We start from the raw sequence: 10,000 nt of genomic DNA, 5'->3' as shown, positions 1-10,000 counted from the left end.
CAAATGAGTAGAGAAAGTCTAGATTATTTAGTAAGTGGCTCTGGGAATATTGATTTTTCTATAATGGAGAAAAAAATAAAATTGGATCCCTACCTCAGACCTTATACATAAACTCTAAATCGATTAAATAATTATTAAAGGTGAGAATATAATGCTAATAAACTAGAACATAGGATAAAATCTCTGTGATAAGAAAGGATTTATCATTACCTCAGAAGCTTAATCCATGAGGAGGAAAATGATGGATTTGATGACACCAAATGGAAACAACATGGAAAATGTTGCTCTACTATAGATAAAATCAACATACAGGTGACAAGCTAGGAGAAGGTATTCTTCATGCCTTAAACCAACATATCTATATTCTAGGCTATAACTAGAATAATTAAGGAACTCCTGAAAATCAGTCCAAAAAAATAAAAATAAAGGAAACCTAATTTTTAAAAAATGGGCAAAAGATATGTATAGGCTGTTCCCAGGAGAAATCAGAATGACTAAAGTATACAAAAGAGGAGAGGTATCCTCACTGGTGATCAGAGAAACGCAAAGTAAAGGAATGAGGTGCCACATTACCCCAGCCAACTGACACGACTCAGCGGGTCAGATGGTATGAAGTGCTGCTATGGAGGGATGGGAGAGCGTGTGACAGGTGCAGTGAAATTAAATATGCATGTACATTTGCAGAGCTCAGACTACGGTGACGGAAGTGAGGCCCTCACCATCAGGGCAGACCTCCACTCGCGTGGAGGTCCATATGCGCTCTGGGCGCCTCACTGCCTCCCTCTGGTCCTGGCCTTGTACCTGGGGACTCAACAGTTCCGCTCTTGCATATGTACCTAGAGAAACTTCCTCAGAGGCCCACAGGCAAAGGCATTCCAGTTCATTTATGACAGCAGCTATGTACGTATCTCCCACAAGGGAACTGGACAAGTAATATTTGGTATGTGAAGATAATGACAGGGTCTTTCGTGGTGAACAAGGATTGCCCAGCTCTTGGCCTCTGGGGAGGAGGGTGGAAACCTGGTGAATAAAACTGAGAGCAAGGCAAAAGGACTTCCATCCACATTTTGTCTGGGAGGGTTTGTAGGTTTCTGAGCCTTTGTCACTGATCCTCCTGCACCCTCCGCCAAGAGGTGCATTTGGCCTTGGCAGGGAAGAGAGAAAGTTGGAAGGTGCCCTGAGGTTACCTGTGAAGGATTAGGCATATTTTCACTGTCACATAAAGAAACAGAGGCCAGAAGTTTCAAGATCTGGCTCCCGTGTCAAGGCAGAAAGGATTTAGAGAGTAAAGCTTGGACTCCGGAGTTTACACACATAGGGTCTAATCCCTTTTTAACTTCCTATAGATGTGAATTTGGGCAGGAAACCCAGAACAGTGAACTTCAGTTTTCTTTGCAGTGAGATGGGAGTAAAAATAAGGCTTAACACAGAGAGTTAACATGAGGAGTCAAAGGAGAGAAGATATCTGAAACCAGTTCTCTCCTTCCCTGTCTGTTTCTCAAACAGCATGGACAAGTAAGGATTCTTTAGGAATTTTTGCACACTTTTCTAATCTTCAGATAGCAGTCTGGAGGTCTTTCAGGAGAAGCTCGGGGCCAGGGAATGCAGCTCAGTGGGTGGCAAATGGGATCATCCGTCAGATTCAGATATTTCCATCCCAACCTTTCCAGACTTCAGGCTGTAGGTTAGAACCAACACTGTTTTGGATATTGCTCAGCTCTGGAAGCTTCGGAACAGCCCCCTGTGGGAGGTGGTCTCCTTACCCCATTCCACAACTCTGACAACTCTCATTTCAAAGAGAGAGAACTGCATTTTCTTTATTCAATGTTAAATTATTTTGTATTTAAATGAGAAATAGAGCCACATTGAAAAATAATAATATCAGTGAAAACTGTAATAATCAGCACCACCCTATCCCAACTGTTGTTAGCATCTGTGGTGTAGGTCTGCTGTTCCTCCATTTAGCCTCCTTTCCTCCTGGTAACAGTTTCCTATCTTCCACTGGGGAACCAATCCTCCTGTTCTCAGATTGTGGGATTTGAGTTGGGTTCAGTCCAGATCAGCTCTGCAGGATCCATTACAAAATGAAAATGCAAGGCCACTTGTTCAAAAATTATTAAGAATTTCAAGATGCTACAGCAGAGCGTTAAACCAAGGTAAGGGCCCTATGAGGCTGCACCCTTGAAACCAGCCCTGGGTGGGTGCATGACTCAGGTTTTGCCAATGAAATTCAAAACTTTTGCCAGAAAGAGGCTCTCACTTTTTGCTTAGATTACTAGATCAGTAAAAAGATAAGCGTGGAGTTGTTGACTGCCATCCTTGTCTCACCACGGGGAGAGCCCTTGCTGGGAAAACATAGTCCAGGAAGAGATGGACTTCCGGTAATATAATGTGAGATGTTGAGCTACAGCTCTCAGAAGCACAAGTCATTTCATTCTGTCTTAGGCTTCAACTCGTTTGAGGTACATCTAAGAATTAAGATTCCTGGAGCATTTCACTCTGTCTTTATGTATATTCACTAAGTTGTAATCATAAAGCACATGTAATGTTATATGCTTTTCAAAAGTTACATTATACCATGAACTTTCCTGGTGTTATTACAGTATTCATAGGCTGTATTGTTTATAGGTTGGTGCTTTTAAAAATACTTTTGTGATACACATCACAATGCATGTAGTTTGGGGAGAACATTTTTGATGTGATATGATATGCCTTTTCATTTCGACCCTACATAATTATGAAGTTTCACTAGGATTTGGAATTTTTGCAACAGCCCAGGTGGGAGGGGGTGCTGCAGGATAGGGACAGCCAGCCATTTACAGCCTTGGACACAAACTCCCTGTGGGGCTTGGTCTGGGAGGGTGGTGGTGTGTGAGTACAGCCCTTGAGCTTCGAGTGAAGGGGCAGACAGCCCCTGGAAATGTTTAGTGTCACAGCAGGAAGCTTTCATCTAGTCCAACCTCCTCATGTCACAAATAGAGAAATTGAGGCCCAGAGAAGGGAAGTCAGCAAGTTAGTGCAGAATGGGGCCTGGAACCCTGTCTTCACCATTTGGGTGCTCATTTAGGCAGCCTTCGGCAAGCACCTGTGAACCTTCTTGCCACCAGACAAATGACAATCCTGATTCTTGATGGGATTGCAGACTCCCAGAGACTCTGGACAGTACCTAAGCCCAGAAGCCTTTAAAAGTTCTTTGAGCTCAGCTTGTAGCTCAACTCCACATCCCCCTCAAGTTTCAGCCCATCTGTCTGTGCCCTTCATAGTCAGTCCTAAAGAAAAGCCATAGGTACAAGGACCTCCCTTCCTTATGCACAGCTGTGCTTTTAGTTTGCTTTAACTGTTGCATGGAGCTCCATGCTATATATGTGCAGAAAGTTGATTTGATTTAACCAAGAATGGGCCCTTAGGCTGTTTTTTTTTCTCTCTTCATTTTCAACTCTATTTATTTTAAAAAATAGAGTAACATATGTATGTTTTTTGTTTGTTTGTCTGTTTTTGCCCGCACCACGCCGCATGCAGGATCTTAGTTCCCTGACGAGGGATGATCGAACCCATGCCCTCTGCGGTGGAAGCACGGATTCTTTTTCTTTTTCTTTTTTTTTTTTCAATGTGGACCATTTTTAAACTCTCCATTGAATTTGTTAAAATATTGCTTCTGTTTTATGTTTTGGTTTTCTGGCCCTGAGGTATGTGGGATCTTAGCTCCCTGGCCAGGGATCAAACCTGCACCCCTTGCATTGGAAGGCGAAGTCTTAACCACTGGACTGCCAGGGAAGTCCCAGAAGCACGGATTCTTAACCACTGCGCCACCAGGGAAATCCCCGACATATGTATGTTTTAAAATCAAATTTATTGAGGTATAATTTATAACAAGATGCACCCATTTTGAGTAAGTTTTTTAAAAGGGTTACATCAGTGTAACCACTACCACAATCAAGGTACAGAATGTTTCCATCACCACAAAAATTTTCTTCTTGCTCCTTTGCAGTCAGAGTCTCCAACTCCAGGCAATCACTGATTCATTTTGTGCCCTTGTAAGTCAGCTTTGTCTTTTTTAGTTTTATGTAAATCACCTACACTACGTACTTTGTGTCTGGCTTCTTTCACTCAGCAAAAAATCTGTGAGATTCATCTGTACTGTTGCATGTAGCAGTAGTTCTTTCCTTTGTCTCACTGAACGTTATGCCATTGTATGGTTATATTACAATTTGTTTATCTGCTCACCCACTGATGGACGTTTGGTTGTATTCAGTTTGGGGCTATTGTGAATAAAACTGCTATGGGCATTCATGTAGAAGTTTGTGTTTTCATTTCTCTTGGAAATTTCTGGAATGGGACTGCTGGATTGTATTGTAAGTATATATTTAATCTCATGTTTAACTGACACTGTTTTCCAAAGTAGTTGTACCATTTTGCACTCCCACCAGCAGTATATGAGAGTTCCAGCTCCTTCATATCCTCACCAACACTTGGTATTGGCAGTCTTTTTAATTTTAGCCATTCTAGTGAGTGTGTAGTAGTTTGCTATTATGGATTTCATTTGCATTTCCTTTGTAAGCAGAACACCTTTTCATGTGCTTTGTGGCCATGGCCATTTTTATACTTTCTTTTGTGAACTGGCTGTTTAAATCTTTCCCTAGTTATAATTAATTGAAGTATAATTGACTTATAATATTATATTAATTTCAGGTGTACTGCATTGTGATTCAATATTTTAGTACATTACAAAACGATTGCCATGATAAATTTAGTTACTATCATCATACAAAATTATTACAATATTATTGACTGTATTTCCTATGCTGCACATTACATCCCCACCCCTAGTTTTAAATTGGGTGATTTGTCCTCTTATTATTGAGTTGTAAAAGTTCTTATGTATTTGGGACAAAGTCCTACATCAGATATATGTATTGACAATATTTTCTGTCAGTCTGTGCCTTGCTTTTTCATTTTCTTAAAAATAAGTTTCAAAGGGTAGGTTTTAATTTTCATGAAGTGTAAGTTTACCATTTTTTTCTTTAATGGTTCATGCTTTTTTGAGACATTAAAAATATTTTTGCCTACCCCAAAGTCACAAATATCTTATTCTATATTTTCTTCTAGTGGTTTTATAGTTTTTATCTTCAGGTCTATGAACTACTTTGATTTCATTTTGTGTGATATAAAGTAAGAATCAAGGTTTGGGTTTTGTGTTCAGTTCAAAAATTTTTTCAATATCTCTTGTGATTTCTTCTTGATCTGTTAGAAATATTTTATTTATTCAGAAGTATTTTATTTAATTTCCAAATATTTGGACATTTTTAAGATATGTTTCTGTTACTGATTTCTAATTTAATTTTGTGTGGTCAGTGAATATACTCTTGCTTTCAATCCTTTTAAACTTGTTGAGAGTTGCTTTATGGCTCATCACATTGTCTATCTTATTGAACATTCTATGTGCAATTAAAAGGAATGTGTATTCTGCTGTTGTGTGCATTTTTCTATAAACGTCAATTAGTTCAAGTTATTTGATGGTATTATTCGAGTCTTCTATATTCTTATTTTCTACTTATTCTATTAACCACTGAGAGAGGAGTATTGAAGTCTACAACTGTAAGTGGATTTTTCTATTTCTCCTGAAAGTTTTTTCAGTTTTGTTTTTATGTACTTTGTAGCTCTCTTATTAGATGCATATATATTTATAATTTTTATATGATAAAATGATCCTTTTATCATGATTAACTGTGTGTGATGATTAGCCCTGACAATATTCCTTACCCTGAATTTTACTTTGTCTGATATTAATGTACCCATCCCAGCTTTCTTGTGATAAGTGTTGTGCGGCATGTCCTTTTCTATCCTTATATTTTAACAAACAAATGATTAAAGTTTTTTTTTTTTTTCTGGACATTTATTTGGATTTTACTTTTTCATCCAGTCTGATAAACTCTTTTAATTTAGAGAGTTTAGACCATTTACATTTAGTGTAATTATTGATGAATTTGAGTTGGAATTTACCATATTGCTGTCTGGTTTTGTTTGTCCTACCTATTTTTGGGTCCTCTTTTCCTTCTTCTTGGCTTAAGTGAGGATTTAAAATATATTTTTATTTAATGTCCATTATTTTCAGTCATTGTTTAAGAGTCTACAATTTTACATTATCATGGTAATCTATGTTCAAAGAATATTTTACTACTTCACAAGTAACCTAAGAACTTTACAATAGTATACTCTCCCTTCCCCACATCCTTTTGAAATTTTTCAGTTTTATTTCTACATATGTTATAAACCCTGCAATATATTGCTAACATTTTAGGCTTAATCAGTGAAATTGTCTTTTTTTAAACGTTTAAGTGAAAAACAAAGCCTCTTATATTTATCCACATGTTTACCATTTCTGCCTTATTCTCTTTCCACCTGGTATTATTTTCCTTCTTCTGAAAAACTTCTTTTAATAATTCTTGCAGTACAGGTCTGATGGTAATAAATCCCCTCAGCTTTTTTTTTGTCTCAAAAAAATCTTTATTTCATCTTTATCTTTGAAGGATCATTTTGCTAGGTGTAGAATTCTAGGTTGCAGTGTTTCCCCCCCAACCATTTTAGATATGTCATTTCATTGTCTTCTAAAATATGTTGTTTCTAGCGAGAAGTCAATTTTCACTCCTATTTTTGTTCCTCTGTACACACAGTGTCTTTTTTTTTTTCTGGCTGCTTTAAAGGTTTTCTATTTATTTACTCTGGCTCGTCATAAGTAAAATTTCTCCTAGCCCTATGTGAGCTCTGAAAAATTGTTCAGCTTCCAGCTTCCAGCAACCTAGTCATTCTTTACCTGGAATAGGTTTCACACTATTCAACCATAGCTTAGTATTCAACCACAGACTTAAGGGGACACGAATCAGATTTCTGAAGCTCTTTCTCTGTGCAGTTCCTACTCTCTGCTTCTCTGTCTTGCAAATTCCAGCTGCTTCAGTCTTCTTGAACTCTAATGCTTTTCTTCTCAGTGGACTGTCATGCTCTCTAAACTAAGTTTAAATCTGAAATGACTGAACAAAGCACCAAGTGTCTGAGAAAACCTGGAACTGACTAGATTAACTTTTCTGCCTTCAAGTAAAATGGAGGTTCAATTCTCATTTATAGAATATTAGAGAAAATTGCATTTTCCCATTTACATCTTGTGGTCTGAAAATATATTTTGTCCTACATATATGAAGGGAAAGACTTGAAGATGGTAAACATGGGTTGGGGGGGAGACTGGGTGGAAAGTAATTATTATCTTCTTAATATTCAGTTTCATTCATTAGTAGAATAGTGGGGGAGGGGAGACCTGGAAGATTTCAAAGGCTATTCATGTTTCAATACTCGTGCTATTTATGAACTTCTTAGACCATAAACTGTCCTTGAGAGAGTCTCTTTCTGTGGAAAAGTGATGTGTATCAGGGAGTGGAAGGTCTCACTCTGGTTCCTGAGGCCTCATTTCTCTCAGGTCACAGGTCCCATTGACTCACTGCTGCTTCCAGCAGGGGAGATTTGGAACTGCAGGAAGAGCCTGAGGTGTTTGAAAGGTGGGGCAGCTTGGCATTTCCTAGAGCTCTTTCTAGATTGGATCAAGTCTGTGGCTTTGTCAAGAGAGGATAGATCCTTGTGTAGCTAAACCTGACCTGCTCACCAACCCTATCTTATTTCTTTCCTTTAAAACTTTTATTAATTTATTTAGAGAATTTTAATTTCTGCCTTTGCTAGGAGAAGTGAGCTGTCCTTTGGACAGAGTCTACGTCTGCCCTAGATTCTCCTATTGCTAGGTTTTTGCCCTAGACCAGGTTGGCAGTGAACTCCAAGCTCCCAGCCTAGCAAGTCTGTTGGGAAAAGAGAGCCTCTTTCCCAGTAATTCCAGCAAAAATCTCAGAATTGAGCCTTATTGGTCTCTCTTGGGTTACATGACCACCCCTGAACCAGTCACTGAGGCTGGGAGATGCAGGGCTCTGACTGGCCACCCTTGGCCGCTGGCAATCCCTATAGTCAGGGATGAGGTTAATTCCAACCTAACCATTTGGACTGGGAGACAGACAGGGGGCTGCCTCAGGAAAAATGGTGAGACTGTTCCCAAGAGAAGGGAGACAGGATGCTGGATAGGATATAATCAACAGATTTCTGCAGTAAGATTTTCTCAACATTCCAGATCCAAGACTCTTCAAAGCAGGGCTGCCTGTGCTGCTTGCCCTCTACACATATTTCTCATTTTATTCTCACACCAACCCTGTGAGAGCAGTGTTGCTTGAGATAAGGAAACAGGTTCAGGGAGCTTAAGTACCTGGGGCAGAAGTGGGGCGGCCCTGTGTTTGAACTTCCTGCCTGTGGAAGGCAGGACCTCAGGCTGCCTGTGTCACCTGGCCCCCTTTATTGTCTTAGACCTGCCTCCCCTCTGCCTGCAGTCCTGACACCAAGGAAGCTGTTCCTGTTTCAGAAAAGACAGGAAAAATTGGCAATGACCACGAGCTGAGAAGACATGATAAAATATTTCTTGTTTTCTCAAGTTTACATAGACCAAATTTTCACTGTTGCTATGGGGCAGAGAGATGAAAATAAATCTGTGTAATTTATTTTTTCTATGCGTCAAGTATATTTCCGCTTGCTTAGCACATGTACACACACACACAGACGCACGCACACACATACAGACGTGCACACACATGCCACACATATAGACTTTAATAAAATACTTAAACCCCTTTAATGCTCTCTGTGGAAGGAATAAATATGTACTGTACTTTCAACTTCTGTTCTTTGAAATACCATATGGTCTGCACTGTGAGCTTAAAATACTCTGGTGAGCGGATGCTTTCATGCAGCAGATAGCCAGGTGGAGCTTTCCCCGCCAATCTCACAAGGTTAATTAATCCTTTAAAATACAGTGAGGAGGGGTCCCTGCGTCAGGAACAGGCGCTGTCAGAGGGAGGTGGCCCACTGGCCTGCACAGGGCTGAGAAGAGAGTACAAAGGCAGCGGGCAAGGTGGGCTGGGCTGCTGCCCGATGGTGCCTTTGATGAGCAAGCTCAGTCACTCAGATCCTCACAGTTTGTGTCCTGCATAATCAGGGATAACAGGCTGATGGTCTGCATGAATAACTAAGTTTGTCATTGTGGTTAATTTTCCCTCAGAAAGAGCCCCCCCATCTCTCTGGCCCACTGCATATTTATAAAGGGCAGGGATACAAGGCAGAGGAGGCTGGATGGCCTGGCACCCCAGGGACGGGGGAGGGGTGGCTGCACCCAGAACCCTGGGAGGCAGACTCATGCCAGGGCTGGCGCTGCAGGAAAGTGCAGAGCTCTGTGGAGCGGGGAGGAGAGGAGCTGCTGGGGGTCGGTGGAAGCCTGGTTTGCCAGGCCCCATTTGGGCTGTCTTCTTCGCTGCTCTGAGCCTCAGTTTTCCATCCATACAAGGAGCGTGTGGGCCACTTGACGTAGGCATCAGGGACTGTCATTTCCAAATGAGCTTACAAGTAGAGTCAGAGGATGGCGGGCGAGACGCTGACATCCGTCCAACACCCGTAGTGCTCTGCGAGCAAATATTTTTTAGATACATTCTTCGGTTATCATTCATCGCATGTATTTTGGTGTTAAAAAGTATTAGATTGTTCACTGTAAATATTTTAAATAGGCTATGGCTCTTGAAACCTCATTGTGGCATTTCTTTCTTTTTTTAAATTTGTTTATTTTTTTAATTTAATTTTTAAATTTTATATTGGGGTATAGCTGATTTACAATGCTGTGCTAGTTTCAGGTGTACAGCAAAGTGGTTCAGCTATACATTTACATATATCTCTTCTTTTTCAGATTCTTTTCCCATGACATTTCTTTCTGACTCTTCAAAGAATGTCCTTGGCAGCCTCTGAGTGGTCTGGCTTCCACTCTTTCCATACCTTTCAAAGGAGCCCAGGTAGAGGCTAGAAGGGGTGAGGAGGGGCTCAAGGACCCTCTGTGCTTCCCTGGCAGCCCTCTTAGGCCAGTACGTGGCAGTTCTGA

Source organism: Globicephala melas, chromosome 19 (genome assembly GCF_963455315.2).
Source record: "Globicephala melas chromosome 19, mGloMel1.2, whole genome shotgun sequence".
Classification (NCBI taxonomy): domain Eukaryota; kingdom Metazoa; phylum Chordata; class Mammalia; order Artiodactyla; family Delphinidae; genus Globicephala; species Globicephala melas.
Note: the sequence above shows the minus strand (reverse complement) of the source record.